The following is a 19,684-nucleotide window of genomic DNA, read 5'->3' as shown; positions in this document are numbered from 1 at the left end:
AAATAAAAAAATGCAGCTTCCCAGCTTTTACTTTTCCTCAGAAATCTTAGAATTCATATTTCATCATTGTGTTTCCACATTTTGTAAAAGTGAATAGTCCAACATGCTGCTCCTAGTCAAAACTCATAAATAAGTACCAAGTGAATGTTTCATATAGTCCAATCAAAATACTGCAAGTTCTTGTGATAATAGTAAGTGAAGTCTGCATATGAAAAAAAAAGTTAGTGGGCAAGAACATTGGGAAATAAAAGCTCTTAGGAAGAAAGAGAACACAGAAACAAAGCTAGAAGATCAACATTTATTAATATAAGCAGATATGGCAGATAAAAGAATTTTGTATGTACAAAGACAAAGATTTCTATCCTGGGCTGTCTACCACTAACAGAGATATACAGTATTATAGATGGGAAGGTTTTATAGAGTTCAAACTGACTTAGATGCTTTTGATATCGTGAGTTGAGTTGGGTTCAAAAGTAATTTCAGCAGTTTTGAAAAACTTTAACATTTGTACAGATTTTGAGAACTGGCTGATGACTCAGTTTTCTTTACTTCTAAGTTTATACTTTGAGATACATAACAGAAATCTCCTAAAAACTTTGAATACATTCCTTTGAAGCCAGACTTCTTATGATGTTTTGCCTTCACAAATGGCTACTGCCATCAAAACCACTAGTCACTGTTTTAAAACACAAACTACAAAGCTAAACATTATGTTTCCCATATTCACTCCATGCTCCTGCACTGACACCAAGGAAACAATGTTTTACTATCTCAAGCCAAGAAAAGTACAAACAGTTGAGAATATGGAACTAAATAATCCTTATTACTATTTCCTGTGAGCTTAAAATATCCTGGAACAACAATAATAATAAATGCTAAATAAAACCCCAAAACACAGTAAATAAAACCCCAAAACACAGTAAAGTTTGGTTTTCAAGAATAAAAATTTATTTCTCTGACAAGTTATAGAATTATAATTACTCTACACTCAAAATAACACGAAATAAATACAACTTGTTTGCAAAATAAACAATGCCTAATGGAAATAAAACTCAATGAGTCGAACAAGAAGGCTCTGGTCTATGCATGGCTTTGAGCCCTTACTTCACTTCTGTTAGCAATGACATCCCTGCCATGGAATTCATCATTGAATGGTCAACATTAAACACTGCATGAAAAAATACCAGAGCTCTTAAAAAGTATATTACCAATGCATTTACATAGAATTTTAAATTTTAAAGATCAGTTCTTGAGTTCTAGAAATTAAAAAAGGTTGGATTAAGTTTGTTTACTGCCAATTATTACTCAAGCAGATATTGGGAATATGGGAATTCCTTGTTTTCCAGGTGATCTTCTAAAGCACTTCAAAGTGCTAAAATTTAAGGCTGTAAATGCATAAGAAGCAGGATTAAAGAAATAGTTCAGTTTATCAGATACAACCACCTTATGCTAAAGGCTACTCCAGTCTATAATGCCTTTCATAAAATGAACAGTGGTCTCCCTAATGTTCAATAAGCTAAATATTCCCTGGCTCTACCAAGAACACTTTTCTGATACAATTAATATTAAAGCAGTTATGCACTGGCATTGCTATTGTGAAATAAATTGTGATATTTGCTCCATTACTGACTTTCTTTTCTTGCTTTGATCATTCTTTTCCCTTTCTAATTGATTAACTGTCTCCTTACTGCCAGAGTTTCCACAGGCTTTGGTTAAAGTCTTGGGCAAAGAAGCATATTAACTAATCAGGTCCTCAGAAGCAGTTTAGAGCACTGATTAAAAGCAATTGGACCATCTAACCTTTTACAGCTGTGATTACTCAGACAAGCAACTTCCCCTCTGATTCCTGCTGAAGGTTAATAAGGACTTAACGGCTTCCTGATGGCTGATTTATCTCTATCAAGTTAGCTTACACTGAAAATATTTTAGAGTAAATTTTTTCTCTTAAGCAGAAGTGGCCTATATGCATGCTCCACAAATTCCTTAATGTTTTTTACATAACCTATACAGGTAAATCAAAGATTATGAATCAGTTTCTACTCCTTTGAGTAGTGGACCAATGACACACAACACAAATAATAATTTCATTTGTTTCTTCTATATTCTTTTTTCACACAATTAAATGGAAGCTAATTTATTATTCCTTTATACATCAAGCATGGGGGTCATGGGGATTACTGAAATTTGATAATTCCTAATTATACTTCTTTGTATTTTGTCCCTTTTTTGGTGTTGATAAATTGAAACACTACATAGAGTGCATTTGACTATACGGTAGTTTTGGTTAATTAAGTTATGAAGGAAAATTAAAATACTTGGCATGAAGACAAGAGTTTGTAGAAGGTTAATATTTTTTTCCTTCATCTTAAAAGAATTCTTTGAAAGGCAGTTATACTTTTGTGTAATTTTTGTTGTTATGTAGTTTGTATATTATTTAGATTCAACAGTTGAAAGGAAGGATTCTTTGTAATAATAACAGTGATCCTTCTTTGCAGCTTGTACAGAAAAGTCAAACTGATTGTCCTCTCCTACTAACCCTTCATGTGAGAAAATTTTTAAGGCTATTATGTTAGATACGGTCCAGTAACATTTGGATTTTTACCATAATATTGGAAAATATTCAGTTATGAAAGACTTTTATACTTTTTACTAGGCTTTTTTATCCAAAAGAGAAATCACAGGAAATAAAATTTTCTCAGATTTTGGCTCATACTTTGGTTCTTCTTTTTTCAGCACCCATTTCACAGTGTCCACTGGAACTGGCCACTGGAGTCCAGCCATGAGCTCATGAACATTGATTTGTAGATGCATGATTTAAATACATCAGCTTTCAAATAAATTGTCCTGATCCCTTATTCTTTACCCACTATAATCTGTCTGTCTGGTTTAAATCCAAATGAATGTCAGGCATGTGAATCACTGATAGTGAATGACAGTCTGGAGGTGCAAGGAAATTGTTTCCCATGCCACCAGAGAACAGCAGGGCAGGCAGGTCAGAGCTAGATCTATGCTTAAAAGCAATAAAATCCCTGCCAGAGTAGGAAGACAGCAGTCCATAAAGCTTCAGACTCAAGACTCTGTTCTTGACTACCTCCGTTGCTGCACGGAAAGAGTGCGCTAAGTGTGGTTGCAATTACAAAGGCAGAGAAAGGACCTACTTCTGTCCTAATCTTATGGTTGCTAAAAATTATCTCTTCCTGTCCAGTTAGCAAGTTCTCTTATGCAGCACAAGCTAAGCATATCTGATTTCTGATAAATTTTCCTTTCCAGTAATCATACAGAGAATAGGAACCCATGAATGTATCGCCAAACTACTGGAACAATATAGATCTACAGAAATGTGCATTTCTATCTGAGTATAATGAATGGTAGACACGTAAGTCGAAATCTTCCTTATTTTGAGGTAGAAAGCTGTAAACATAAAACATAAGGATAAGGTGGAAATAGAACACATACATTTCTTGGGCTTTTCTTCATGTGTTCTTGCATTCCCATGTGATCATCAGACAGCTTTTTAAAAGAGAAGGATATTTTCTCTTTATTGCCAAAGAGTCTCTGTCACTCTGTCACCGTATGAGGGATCAAGACCTGCCAACCCAACATGAATGTAAACCAAAACTTACCAGAGCAGATTTCAGACACTGGTTTCTAGGTTTCCTTAAAATGGCTGCTTTGGATTAAAAATATGAATTCGCATAAATGCATAGATTTAAATCTATCCTTGAAATTTCACTTGTAAAAAAGAACAACACCTGTACTTCCCTGGAAATATATTGTGTGTTTCACAGCTGTGTAATACCTATGTGTGCAATCTTCACTTGCAACTGTAAAGGATTTCAGATCAGTCCATAAGAAGTTGTTGTTTGAAAGACTGCACTATTTATTCTAGTTAGGCAATATGCTTTTAGCAAAAAAAAATTGTAAGAAGTAAAGACTTTTTTCCAATTTTTCTATCCTGTTTCCTTGAAACCTTTACAAATTCTCTTCTAGTCAGTCAGAGACTCTATGTACAGCAATTTCAGTAGCAAAAGAAAAATAAAAAAGGAATGCCTACAATAAAGCTACTTCTACTTTGGTTACAATAAGTAGGAATTTGGTTTCTTTTTCACCTGTTGGAAAGCATATAAAGTATGCTGATTATCAATTTCTGTGCATCTTGTTTCTGTGGGAATTGAACTAAAATAAGGAATCATCACATAATTTTACAGAATTTTACCCATACATCATTTTTTGCTGTGTGGCTTTCTGTAATGTTTTGTCTTTTAAGCAAACTAAGCAAGCTGGAAAAAGTACTTCAATAAAAGCTGAAGGGGCAAAAAAAAGGTACTAATTCATTAAAAATTAGGCTCAATTGTTGAACTACTCAGAAGAAGCTAATGGGTAGGGTTCTCTCTGTGTTAAGTTTGTACTCAAAACTATCAGATGTAAACTACAGAATAAAATAGTAATTGGTGTGGCCTGGTAGTGAGCATAAATGAAATAATTCACTATTCATTAAATAAATTTTAAATATTCCCTCAAAGCTTTCAACAAAACAAGTTTTCCAAGGAATCTTAATTTTGATTTATGCAATCATTTGACTAAATTGGTACTTTTTAGTATTTTTTCTTATTTTAATAGAAGAAATTCCCACTTTTAGTTTCTGTTTATCCACCTCTCTGTCTAAAATGACTGAAAAAGCTTATATCAATGTTTTTTATTTTCAGCTCCTCAAAAGATGGGAAAAGTAAAAAAAGGTCAAAGTTCCTTTTGGTTTTTGGAAAAGACTATTCTTAAAAGCATAAAAATAATAATCTTTTCAAAACCTACTCTTTTAGAAATTACTTTATCAGAATTATTCAAAGTTCAAAAATAAGTCACAGCAAAATTACTGTCATCTATCTTGTAGTTTAGATTACAGTTTAATTAGTGATACATTATGGAATCATTCTCCTGCATTATTTTTCCTAAAATTGTTCAAGATAACAAATTGTGGTCCAAAGGCTTGACTACCTCAGCTTCTGCTTAGGCTGTAGGGAAATGTCTATGATTGGAACAGATTTTATTCATCTACTTTAGCCTAGCTTAGTTTTCCTACTCTTAAATTTGTTAACTTCTGCAGGCAAACACTGGCATGAAAAATGATTAGAAGACTGAGCTCTTTATCTCTGTGGTACCTGAGGGGGGAATCCAAACCCTTCTAACTATTTTACTGATTCTTTATTGCACTTTTAGCTGACTAATAATAAAGCATTTTCTCTGGAAAGCACGGACCATCATTTCACCATCACCAAAATACAGTACCTTCAGCTGGGATGTGGTTCTGGCCATGTATTTTCCAAAAAGCTGAATTTCTGTGTTTAAAGTATAAATCATGTGCAGAGATGAAGCCTTTCCCCACAGCTCGGGCTCTGGCCTGGCCCGGCTGCTGCAGTCTCTGGGCCACACCAGGACTCACTTGAAGGAGCCAAGACTCTTTTTCTCCAGGAAACTAGACTGGATTACTTGTGTAGAATCACAGAATGGTTTGGTTTGAAAGGGACCCATCTTAAAGATCATCTAGTTCCAGCTGCTGCTGCCACAGGTAGAGAGACCATGAGATAGATCAGATTGCTCAGGGTCCCATTCAGCCCGGCCTTGAATGCTGCCTTGAACACTTCCAAAGAGTGTTTTTAAAAAACATTGGAACAGCCTGTGTGTTTGTCTGGGTACCCCTGATGCCTGTTTAGACAAGTGCTTGGATTCAGCCAGCTGTCCTTTTTGGCCTAGACCTTTCCTAGCTGTCAGACATCTGTCACAAAAATCCTGAAACAACTTCTCACCTCTTAATTGGGTTACTTACACAATGTGCTTTACCACGTCCTTCCCAACATGGCCCTCAAATCCTGCTCCCTCTATTTTGCCCATTTATTTGTGCTACTCCAGCACAATATTGCTGCCTGACATCAGTCACCAGCTGACAGATATTTGGCCATTCCTCCTCCCTCCCCTTGTCCCTCGTCACATCTTCTCCCACCTCTGAGCTGTCACCACCTTCCCCTAAGCTGTACTGGGGAGACAAGGAGAAAATTAATTGTGTCATTTTCACATAACATCCTTCTACCATCATAACCCTGGAAATGCTACTTCCTTGCAATTACAGTGAGTTTGCACAGGTGTAACTCCATTTATTTAAATAGCCCGACATCTGATTGACACATGCAAGTATGTGAGGAAAATCTTGACCTACATCTTTGTCACTTTGAGTTATTTCAAATGGAAGAACATTATTTATTACTTTCACTTATATAAGGGTAAATATAACTAGATATATATTGCTGCTGTCACTTCTCCCCCAAAATACAGAATTAATGAACTCTGACAGGACAGTTTCGGCTTGTCTCAGGTTTGTTTGGGGGAGGTTTTGGGGGCAAAATGGGCACCACTCTTTTTTTCGCTTGTTAGGTTTTAATTTTTTCTAAAACTTAAGTTACACACTTTTCCCTCAAGTGATGACATGAAACTTTTATTTTGTTAGAAAACTCCATTTCAAATCTAACCTGTGGAACAGTGAAGGGGTTTTTCTGGTGTTTGCTGCAATTTGTAACTGGATCCATTCAGCCCTGAGACTACAAAGTTCATTTGTCCTTTAATGATTTCAAAATTATGCTATAGATAAAAGGAAACTCACATTATACACAAAACCTGGAATTTATTGCTAAGTGTAGATGAAAACTTCACAGTCAAAGCAAAGAAATATTATAAGACAAGACCTGATTTAAGAGAAGGAAAGGAGAGGGAAGGGAAGGTTAAATAACTTAAATATGAACAGTTTAAAATAAGCTTTTATCATAAGCTTATCATAAAAGTGTCTTTCAAATTTTTCTAGCATTTTTACTTTTTCCTTTTTATCACCAACCACTAATTACATATAATAGCTTTTTAACCTTCCATCTCATGAGGCAAACTGATTTTTGCATCAAAAAAAATTGCAGCAAATCAGTTTTATGCATCAAAGAAACTACATAAGAAAACTCTTTCAAATAGCTTTTTTTTTTTAATCAAACTTTTATAGTCTGCTGCCACTACCAGAACCTTTCTGAACCTATTACTACATGAATTTTTAAGTATTAAAAGTGTGGAGGACAGAATTCTTGTTGTCGTTGTTGTTATTGTTATCATTATGTTGAAATATTTTAATTGGAATAGTTTTTTGTATAAATGATGCAATATATCTTAAAGAAGAAACCTGAAAGGGAAATAAGGCCCTGGATTTTATTAATTTCTTGGTTTGTTTGTTTTTTTCTTTCTAGTATCAAAAAAGTGATAATTTTCAATATGTTTAGCTGTACAAGTCCATTGACTGTGAGGTCATGAGGATGTGCATACAAAAATTCTGACAGAATGATTAAATACTATATTGAGCTTCTCTGAGTCTTTCATTATTTTGACCATGTTTTTTCAGCTGGGGTAAATGTTAAGATAGAATTTCAAAATAGATTTTGCTCTTCGTACCAGAAGAAAACACAAAAATTCACTTCTTAACAGGAAAAATAACATTAATTTGAAAAATAATGAAAAAGAACTCTAAATACTTTTGGCTGTCATTTTAATAGGAAGTGTCTTCTCTCTGGAAAAACATTGAATCAAAACATCAAAATTTAATTTTTTTTTCTCAGTAGTTCATTTTTAATCATATCTAGTTTAGATTTAGAAGATTTATTAGCTTTACTCAGTTTAGAAATAATTAAATCATAGCCCTCTATTATTACCTCTGGGTTGAAAATGTTCTCTTCTGTCTCCATTAGGCTTGTACCCAATTGCTCACATCTTTCCTCACTGGCAGTAATTGTTTCATGCAGAGAGTCCAGCTGTTAGACCATAATACAATGGTCCCAATCTATCATATTCAATGAGTTCTGGAAAGATAAATCATTTTTGAAGCCCACAAGGAGGAGATATCTAAAGATAACTTTGTATATATAGGACAGGATGCTTTTACAGATAGAAGTGCTGTTTATTATTGTTTTCAGCAATCCCCAAAACAAGTTCCATGAAAATTTTAAGAGGAGAAAAACCCCAACAACCAAGGTCATGTTTCAGTTTTTGAAGACACTGGGGGTTTTGTTGCATTTACGGAAATTGACATTCTTCTGAATTTTATTTGTATGAAAATGTCTTTTACTACAGAAGGCAAATCTTTTTGGGAGTTGCTGAGAGCAGTCAGGTATGTAGTGTATTCCTTTATGATTGTGGAGTCAAAATCTGAAATGATGACAGATTTTAATGGTTTTCACCTCAAATTTGACATGCTTTGAAAATTCCTATACTTGACCTTTTATTAAAAAAATACTAAAACTTATTTGCAGTTAATATTGGGTTTTTTGCTTCCAAAAATAATGAGTTTGATGCTAATGCTGCAATTGAAAAACTAAACCCTTGTGAATGGTCAAATTCTGATCTTGGGGAAATGTGACTTCTAAAAATATTGATTGTACAACATTTAGAAAAGATTTATGTTCTTAAAACCTTACATACATACAAGTTATAGTTGTTGCCATTATTATTAAACAAGTTTAGATAGCAATAGATTTTAACTGTGATGATATATTACAAGCCTATTAAAACCATCATATTTTAACCTTTATAGAACTAGGAACTGACATTATGCTCACTTAATATTCTTCACTCAAACTTGCTGAAGACCTAAGGGCAGCTTGTCATCTGAGGTGTATTAAGCATCATGACAGAGACTATAGGGATATTTTGACACATGTCAAATCAGGGTAATAGCTATATTACCCAGGCAGCATAAGGAGATTATTATGAAATTCCACGGTATCACAAACCTGTCACCATCTGGAAGAGAACCAGAATTTTTATAGGAAAGTTGGTTTTCATTTTTGTAAGTACAAATATCATATAAGGAGGTATTGCCTATAACCCAGCCTGGGTTTATCTACTCTTCAAGTACAGAATTTTAGAGCCTTGCACCAATGGTACTATTCTTCAGAAAGAATGAGAATCCTGGTTGGATCATTTTTCTGAATTTATTGTGAGGTGTGAGTATACTGAACTAGACCTTACATGTTTTGATGGAATTTCATATGCATAACATTTATAGCCCACTTTGAAGCAGGTGAAAAGACCCCCAAAGAACCAAGACTGAAGAATGTTCACTCATTCAGATTATTAGTGTTCCCTGACTATTTAGATGTGTTTACACTTCGCAGGACGAAATTACCATGTCCTTAAAAACAATTTAAACTCGGACAAGACACTGGCCCAAGAGCTACTGCTGAGTCTTCAGGGCTATAACACACACACTCAAGACCTGGAGTTTCACTTTGTCTCGAGCTGGACCCATCTCTTGGCAAGGGACCATGCCAACGAGTCTGTCTTTTGGGCAGCTCTATGGACACAAACAGAGCTGTGTCACGGCTTGTTTCAGAAGCAGAAACATCTCCCTGACATTTGCATTTACCAATAGCTGCTGTTTCTGCAGAGCACTGTTGTCTTCTGCCATGAGTTGTGTGAGTCCAAAGAAAAGGTAAGACAACACTAACTTATTTAAGTTGCTTTTTGCTGTGCAGGTACCCCGCTGTCTTCATCCCATGCTGCAGCCTTCCTGATGTCTTAGAAAACCATAAAACTCTGAGACACAAAGGCAGACATCAAAAGAGTATGGTGGGATAGCACTAAGCCATTTATCTTAGAGACATGGGTCCCTAACATGAAAATGAAGGGAGAAAGGGGGAAATACGCATATAAAGAAGCTTCATTTGAGCTATTTTTGCTCTTTAGATTGGATCACTGATACAGTATTTGCATCTCTAAAGATGAATGGATGCTGTGATAGGCCTTTTCACAGAAAGGGCTGGTATCTTCCAAATACCGTCTAAAAGATAAAACCATGATTTTATGAACTCTAGTTACAACCTTGACTATAACATCCCTATAATATATCTTTTTAGAAAACTAACGAGAGAAAATAAGGTGCTCAGTCTTAACATTTCTGTATATGTATATTAGGGGAATTTGTTTGGAAAATTGCCATTTACTCTATGAATACTATCTAATTTTCCTATGCAGACACTAATTAACTAGAGGAAGAAAGGAGAAGTGGTTGACTGCATTTCTTTGCCATGTGATACAGGTAAAAGACAGAGCTGAGCACACTACACTGAGGTGGCAATCACCCTTGCATCCATCTTAGTTTCAAAAAAACTTATTTCCATACGTGACTTATGACGTCCTTATAAAACTTCCTTGGAGAAAAGGCCTCTTCTTCTGCATTACGACATTTGTATGCAGTGATAATTACTGAACTGACAGAATGGAGTAGAGATGGATTGCAGTGTGGGCAGGCTGGAGAGTGTCTCTAAGGTATAATCAAGCATGAGGTATGAAAGACAGATTCCTTGGGCCAGAACTAGTTGAACTTCTTATTTGGGGTATTTTGTCACTTGACTGTCATTTCAGATATTAAAACCAAGTAGCTGATGAATTGCTTTTTTTTTCAGGAATGAAGAAACTCAACAATCTGTCTCTTACACTTTCCCTGATAATATAGAAAATACAAGATATCCAAAACAAAGTTATTATTTTAGCATAATTTTAGCAAACCTAGTCTTCTGCCAAACTATCATTCCCTATAATGCTTTGAAAGTCCTACTTGTTTAAAGAATTTTTTTTCATTTAAGATTGTCACCAGTAAGTCCATTCATTAATAATTTTAGAACATTTTTTAAGGTCAGACAGCCTAGCACATAGTCTTACAAGTTATCACAGTAGGTAACACACAACATACATGCAAATCTGCCAAAAAATGAATAATTCCAGGTGCTGAATAATAAAAATTTACTAGCAATTAACTCAAATGCAAACTATCAAGCTACTTGCAAGAGTAAGTGGTATTTCACTTGAATGGGGAGGAAACTCTGGCCATGTGTCAGCATAGCAGCAAAGAAATAAGAATATAATATAAATTACTGAACCATCGTCAGAATTACTAAAAGTAAATTGATTTTTAAAAATGCTGAAAATAAATCTTAATAGCAATATATGCCACTGAATTTAGCAAATTTCTCCAATAGAATAAATTGATAAATCTAGTCCACTTCACTGCCAGATGTTACTGAAATTATTTCAGGATCTATAAGCAAGAGTGGTGTGTGCATAATCACATGTTGTCACAAATTTGGCAGCCCCTCTCATCTTTGTTTCATTGCTTTGCATGGTTCCCATTTGTCATTTAGTGTCACAAACTCTCAAGCACGAGTGATTAGAGTGCTTCAGCTAGCATGCTGCTACAATGCTTTGAATAAGGAGCAGAAACTCACTTTCTAAATGTAGTCCTTAGAGACAGACAAGGAAGATTACTCATAAATGCCTAACAGAGATGATTAACAGGTATGTTTTCAAGACTCATCTCCTTAAATTAGACCTGAAATGTTCAAAAAGGATCACATCTTTATCAATTAAGCTAATCCATCTATTAAAATTTTCACTTGAAATGAGTATAAACCCATCCAAGGATGATTATTGTAGATTTCTTTCATTCTATTTCTTTATAACATGTCATTAAAGTCTTTTACATCTCTGATTAGTTTTGAACCCATTAATTACAGGGCACTATACTGAAACTGTCTCTGCAAATGAGTATCTAGTCAGGCATTTTTCTTGTAAAACACAAGCTAAAGTGAAAAACATAAAAGAAATATTTGGCTTCGTTGTTTTAATTTCTCTTGGGACACTGTTAAAACAAAAAGAAAACAGTTAAATGCTCTTGTTTTTAAGACAGACTAATGTGTTTTAGAATGTAGTTTGTAAGATCTATAAGGATTTTTCTTTAGAAAACCTATATCATGACTGATTGCAGGATAATCCCTTGTTTGTGAATTTTAAAATTGACAAACTTGTGTATAGTCAAAGCAAACAGAATTCAGTCATATAAGTCTGCAAGTCTGCACATTCATACAGACTGGAATGTGGTGTCCTGTGTTTGTGTTTCAGTCTGAAGGAAGAGCTGCAGATCGCTACAATACTATAATGTTTCAACAGATGGTGAATTCCTTTATTTCCTTTTTTTTCTTCCAATTGTGGCATTACTCCTATAAATTGTACACAAAGCTATACTAAATTTATTGTGATTATGCCATGCACTCTCCTCTCTTCTGTATCATTTTGTTTTGTCCTTCTGTCTTATCATTAGACTAAACTCATCAATAGTCATGATAAGCTCTTCCTTCTGCATAATTTTTTCCACCAGAAAGTACTTGTCAAAAATAAGAATTGCTTGCGTCTCATAACTAGAAGTAAGCTAGACTTAGATGCCATACATGGCACCTTTACATAAAAATTAACTATTATCAGACTTGCTCGCTCAGCCATGCTGAATTTACTGATTCACTGCCATTTCCCTTGCAGCTGTGTATTTCTGGCAATACACAGAAATACACATAAATACATATACTGTGACACTGGTCTCAATTTTAAATTCATTCATATTAATCATAATTTTCAAAGCTTGTTCTAATTTGCTGTGTTATACATAAATGTTTCTATGTCCTTTTTTATTATTTTCACATGACATCTATATTAAAACATTTCTTATGCTTTAGTTAGAAAATAATATACTATAGAAAAAACTATTAAATAACAATTGAGTGAAAAGAATATGACTGTATTCCAAATCTCATTGCTGTTTAAGGCAGACAAATAAACTGATGCATAAATCTATTAATCATAAAAAATATTTTTTCTGATTCTATAAGACCCTTAAAAATCAGTGATGATCATCATGTCCCCTCTTATCTTTGCTGTTTGCTCATCTGAGCAGAGGTTTATACTTATCTGAGCTCTACTGATTTTTGCAGAAATACAATGCACTACATTTTTACAGTGGCAAACTTTGAAAGGAAAATTACATTAGGAAGAGAATAATGTATTTTAACTGAATATATGATTATATATGTTTCTAAATGTACACATCTATGCAGACACATACATGGATATTCTAATTCTGAGCTCCAAATACATACTATATATAAATAGAAAAAAAGTGAAGTAGGAAAGCTGTATGAAGAGCTTACATGTCAGAGGAACAGACAAGTTCTTCAACCTCTTGTTCAAAAGTTAGAGTTAAGATATCATGGCATAGCAAATAACATCTTTTTAATAAAAAAAGATCTGCAGTGCTTTGAAGAGAGCTAGAATACTGTAGCTAATTTATCTTAAAGAAAAATGGTGCAATTCAATAATGCAATCACAATTTGTGTACACAAGGAACAACATGGAATTAAATAGGCAAATAATTGTAGATTAAAACTCAGAGGAAAATTAATGGACTCATTTTGGGGAACTTAAGGGGTCATTCACTCATCACAAGAGCATCAGCTCTCTGGGTTTATCTAAGAAGGCACCAGTGAAATGTGTGCTATGAAATAAAGTCAGGCAGATGAAAAATCAAAAATTGCAATAGCAATAGAAAATAAATAGAAACAAAATGTATTTCCTGCACTATACCCCTATAAACAAACTGGTAGATTTGGATAAAAAACTTTGGAATTTCTTCTGTTCATCACTCTAGGAAATTAGGATCTCAAATCTGCAGGTGTGCAGTCATAGCTAGAGGGGAGTAACAGCTAGGAATCTGCCATGAATGCTAAATGCCATGTGAAAATACTGTTTGTTCTGATATTGTGAGGATCTGTAATTTCTACCTACACTATTTAAAGGGACAGAGGTTCCCTTTACTGCAGTGCTCATCACATATATGTGACATCATGGAGGATATATCTTAAGAGATGTTTATCCACATTATTTCACTCTCCTGGCCAAATAGCTTTGGGTTGCTTTCATGTACTCCTCTTACAAAAGAGAGAGTTTCTGCCACCTCTCATCACCTCTTCACAAGAGTATTTTTAACAAATCAAAGAAAGTTATCCTTCCCATCTGCACAGCAGTGGTAAGAGACAGTTTAAAACTGAGTCCAGCTCTGGGATTCCCACTCCAAGAGAGAGATGGAGCGGAGGTTTATATTTATCTGCAGGAGCAAGTCCAGCAAAGGGCCTCAAAGATGGTGAAGAGACTGAAACATCTCTCATATGAAGAAAAGCTGAGAGCTGGGACTGTTCAGTGTGAAGAAAAGAAGGATCAGGAGAAATCTTATCAATATCTATGAGTACCTGACTGGGGCACTTCTCTGTGAGACTCATATCAATTCTTCATTAAACATCACTAGAGACCTATACTTGGAGTGAAAAAATTAATGCTGCCTCCAAAGACAATATTCAGTGTTATTCAAAGCACTGATATTAAAGGTTTAATATTACATCTCGATTCATCTCTTCCCTATTCTCTAACCTTTACCTGTTTGTCTACTTAGCTTATACCACAGAATTTTCAGAAGCAAATGACTCTTCCTGAATAGTTATTACCAAACAGATAGAAAACAGCACTAAATAATGGAGAGTTGTGGAAGAGGAAATGGAATTCAGATCTGTATTGAGTCAACAGAAGTTTGTGGTAATGTTGGAATTTGCTTTATCCCCTACTGAAATGAAGTATTTGAATTTCGATCTTTACTACAACACTGTGTTTATATGAAATTTAATGTTGTGTTCTATGAACAAACTGAGAGCTACAAAACTAAGAAATAAAGGGGAAAAGTCCTTTCATATCCATGCAATTCCATGAATTTCTCATTTGTGAAGATGAGATCCAAACTTATATCTTAAGGAGTGACTTCAAGGTTGTAAGGAATTTCACAGAATTAGAAAAGGGAGTTCAATTTCAGTCTTAGCAATAATGTTCCCACAGAACACAGAAATATTTGATTTATATGAATTTAATTATATTGCAGCTATTGCACCTGTAGGAACAGAGATCTTAAAAGATTACAAATAAAAGGCACTTTTTATACTGATGTATTTTTCTTGTGTTACCTCTGACTGCTATTCACTTCATAGGCTAAGTATAGACATCTGAAAAAATCAAAATACAGCCGTCTTCCATGGTAACAAATGGTCTGTTTTTGAAGTCTACTTGAGGATGAAACTAGTATTACCACAGACATTCAGCTATGTGAGTGCTGACAATAAAGGATATATAGACAATTAGCTGAGATAGAAACCTCTGCTACATACTATAAAAAGACCTTAGTAACAAAAATTTCTTGTAGTTTGGCAGAAAAACATATTAAATATTTCCATGCAATATATTTAATCAAATATCTATTTTCTCGAAATCCAAAGGCTGGTGAGATCATATTTTTAAGAATGTATTATATCAAGCCAGGTTCTGGATTAACTGTGTAAAAAGCCCAAGGTAAAACCCTGAGCCTAAACCTAGGCAGTAAAAGCATCCTAGGATAAGGCTGCTTCCAAGGAAAAAGTGGTGGGAGAAGCCGTGTTGTGGTACTTTTCTGTTCCCCTTGGAATGCCTTTAGCAGCTGCAGTGTCCCTGGAGGTCTGGTCTTTGTGGTTTTCAAAATCCTAACCCTAGGTAAAAACCTAAGCCTAGACAGTAAACACAGCCAAGCGCTAATGCTGCTTCCAAGGAAAAAGCTGTGGAGGAAGCCATATTGTGGCAGTTTTGTGTTCCCCATGGGATGACTTTTTTCAGCTGCAGTGGGTGTGGAGCTCTGGGCTTTGTGCTTTTCAAAACCCTAATCCTAGGTGAAACCCTAAGCATAGGCCAAGGTGGACCCCTAAGCCTAACGCTAGGCAGTAAACACAGCCTAGGGCTAAGGCTGCTTCCAGAAAACTCTGTGGAGGAAGCCATGTTGTGGCAGTTTTGTGTTCCCCTTGGGATGCCTTTTGCAGCTGCTGTGGGCCTGGAGCTCTGAGCTTTGTATTTTTCAAAACCCTAACCCTAGGTAGAACCCTAAGCGGACCCCTAAGCCTATCTCTAGGCAGTAGACACAGCCTAGCGCTCAGGCTGGTTCCAAGGAAAAAGCTGTGGACAAAGCCATGTTGTGGCAGTTTTGTGTTCCCCTTGGGATAATTTTGCTGCTACTGTGGGCCTGGAGCTCTGGATTTTGTGGTTTTCAAAACCCTAACCCTAGGCAGAAGCCTAAGCATAACCCTAGGTGGAGCCCTAAGCCTTACCCTAGGCAGTAAAAGCTGCCCAGGGCCAAAGATGTTTCCAAGGAAAAAGCTGTGGAGGATGCCATGTTGTAGCAGTTTTGTGTTGCCCATGGGATGCCTTTTGCAGCTGTAGTGTGCCTGGAGCTCTGGGCTTTGTGCTTTTCAAAACCTCAAACCTACGTGTAACCAATAACCCTAACCCTATGCTGACCCCGAAGCCGAACCCTAGGCAGCAGACACAGCCTAGTGCTCAGACTGGTTCCAAGGAAAAAGCTGTGGAGGAAGCCATGTTGTGGCGATTTTGTGTTCCCCATTGGGATGCCTTTGGCAGGTGCTGTGTGCCTGGAGCTCTGAGCTTTGTGGTTTTCAAAACCCTAACCCTAGGTACAACCCTGAGAATAACCCTAGGGGGAACCCTATGCTTTACCCTAGGCGGATCCCTAAGCCTAACCCTAGGCAAGAGTCAAAGCCCAGTTCTCGGGCTGATTCCAAGGAAAAAGCTGTGGATAAAGTCATGTTATGGTATCTTTTTGTTCCCCTAGGATTCCTTTGGCAGCTACAGTGTGACTGGGGCTCTGAGCTTTGTGGTTTTCAAAACCCTAACCGTAGGCAGAACCCTACGTCTAACACTAGGCAGACCCCTAAGCCTAACCCTAGGCATTCAATGCATCCTAGGGCTCAGGCAGGTTCCAATAAAAAAGCTCTGGAGGAAGCCATGTTGTGGAGGTTTCTTGTTGTTCTTGGGATTCCTTTTGCAGCTGCAGTGTGCCCTGAGCTCTGGGCTTTGTCGTTTTCAAAACCCTAACCATAGCTGCAACCCTAAGCCTAACCCTAGGTGGGACCCTTAGCCTAACCCTAGGGATCAAAAGCCGCCTTGGTCCAAACCTGGTTCCAAGGAAAAAGCTGTGGAGGAAGCCATATTTTGGCAGTTTTGTGTTCCCCGTGGGATTCCTCTTGCAGCTGCAGTGTGCCTGGAGCTCTGGGCTTTGTGGTTATCAAAACCCTAACCCTAGGTAAAACCCTAACCTTAGGTGGAACCATAAACCTAATCCTAGACAGCAAAAGCAGCCTAGGGTTAAGGCTGTTTCTAAGGAAAAACCTGTTTTGCACTTTGGCATTTCTTTTCTATCGTATTTAGGAGTCTGACTTTGTTTTTTATGTTTCTTTGTAGACTGGGTTCTTGAAGTGGCCTTCCAAGATTGTTTGCTTTTCACAGAATTCCCAATGTTACCGACTGAACAGGTGTGACAGAAATATTTCTACCCCCCAGGTGATGCTACACTGTCTCACCCAAGATACCATGAATCATCACAGAAAAAATTCTGACTCTTGGTTTTTTAAATTATTTGGGTTATTCATGTACATTAATATTTGACTAAGAAGATTGACATGCCATCTTGAGTAATGGTAGGACAAATGACATTTGGGTGAGGAACTGTAACAGAGGAGTTCTTTGAAGTCACCCATCCCAACTTAAACCAAACTGTCCTCCCTGATAACAAGTGATTTATTCTGTCTTAAGCACTGTGGGAATAGCAATGTCACAGCTGCTAGAGTGGAGACACATCTATCATTGGTCAAAGGAACCTTGTCATTCTCACCTCAACCATCTGCAACACAGGCTGACATAGGGAATAGGTGGTCTGTTAAACAAGAGTATTTGAGTAAATGAGCAATGGAGAGAGGGATGGAAAGGACTAGGTGAAAGCTAGATTGGATTATTTACTTACCCCTTTGAGAAGACTAATACCACGATCATAAATGCCCAAGGCATTGGGGCATTTATGCTGAAATAATCTTTGTTTATTGATTGTTTTCTTCTTGGAACTTACTTGAATTCCTTTCTAAATCTTCCTAAACAGTAAAATTGTCTTTATTTCCAAGCCTTAAACAATAACCTTGTAAAAGATATGACTCAGGGCAATTCAGTCACTTGTTTTTTCTGTGGTAATGGGTAGACTTCTGTTCTTTTTATGATTTCAGAAAATCAGTTCTGTATTCAAAACACTGCCTTATGCCATCAACCAGTCATGGCAGAAAGTTACATTTTATTATCTTGTTTTTCAGAAAAGAAAACAGGCTCCTGGAGATAGAATACATTTTTGCAGACATGCCATAACAAATTACACTTGATGATTAAAACTTTGGAGGCAGTTTTGTCATCGAGGTTTTGCGCATAAGCTAAATCTTAATTAGAAACTTTACTGAATTAGAGTATTCCAATGCTACAACTGGAGAATATTTAAACAGAGCAGAGAATTCAATGTAATCAGGGAGCAATTCAGAGAGTTTTTACCCAGAAGATCCTATACATCTCAAGAAGGGCAGGAAGCTCAATTAGCCCCCTCTGAAGCCAATGAACAAATTCTCTTTGACTTCATCAACTGCTGCACAGAGCTGAAGGGTGAACACCAGAGCACTGGGTTTTGATGACTTAATGAACAAATCATTCATTAAGAAATATGCTTGTGAGTGATTCCATTCATCATAGCTAGTAGTATATATTTTCTGAGCATAAGTAATAGTTAAGGATTTAACAGTTTAACATACTTTAAGTAAAAAAGTCCATATTTCACAAGCAGGGTTTTTTTAACCAACTTCTAGATATTTATAGCTATAATTCCAACAGGCATTTAAGGAACTACTCATGCAGTTGTAAATGGTTCACCGTATTTGAAATGTGGATTTACAGAAAGTGACAGATCACTAAATCAAGTCTATCTCTTGGCATGTCCTCAGTTTCATGCACAATCACTTAATTTCTCAAGATTTCTGACTTCTGATCAGAAAGAATGTCCCTTATGCTTGTACATTTTATTGTATCTAATAGACTACGTTATAAAACTACATTATTATAATTTGGCCCTGATAATTTAATCCACTGATGTGATGGAACACACACTGAAAATTACAATTTCTTTGGAAATAAAATTTACAAATATCTTGCTAATAAGGAAAACTTTCGTGAATTTCTTTGATTAAGAGTCAGTAAGACCACAGCTGCTCTTTGTGGATGCTTTGAATGCTCCATTACCCAGCAACTTGCACTAGAACTGATGAAGGTTTCCAGTATTCAAGAGTCAGAATGCTGCAAGACACCACGATTTAGAATTCTTAAAGAACATACCATATCCACCACTTTCTCAACAACCAGGTTCCCAAATACCTGATAAACTAACTAAAAAAAAAAAAACCTCCAGGTATCTCAAATAAAATACTTACACCTTAAAGACATCACTGAGGTTTGTATGGGCTTAGGCAGATAGACCACTCAGAAATCAGTGCAGCTTCAGTGTCAATACATGAAAATTTCAGGGATTTCCAAAGAACTTGACATTAAGAATTCCAGTTAACAACCTTGTATAACGTAGACACTAATCAAAATTTTATCCTAATATTCCTTTGATGAACTGCATACATCTGAACTTACGATCTTTCTGCCCTCTAGGAAGAAAATTGTTTGAACTTGCAACCTGTCTCATCCCATATTAAATTTTGAAAGAAAACTTCAGAACTTTGCTCTAGGAGTGTCTATCCATTGACTAATGACCATGTGGTTTGACCTGTCCAAATATAAATAATATGATGTTGAGAGCTAAATTCAGGAGCAAATCACCCCTTTGAGTCTATACAAT

This window comes from Camarhynchus parvulus, chromosome 3 (assembly GCF_901933205.1).
Source record: "Camarhynchus parvulus chromosome 3, STF_HiC, whole genome shotgun sequence".
Classification (NCBI taxonomy): Eukaryota; Metazoa; Chordata; class Aves; order Passeriformes; family Thraupidae; genus Camarhynchus; species Camarhynchus parvulus.
The sequence above is the reverse complement of the archived record's forward strand: the minus strand, read 5'-3'. Positions refer to the sequence as shown.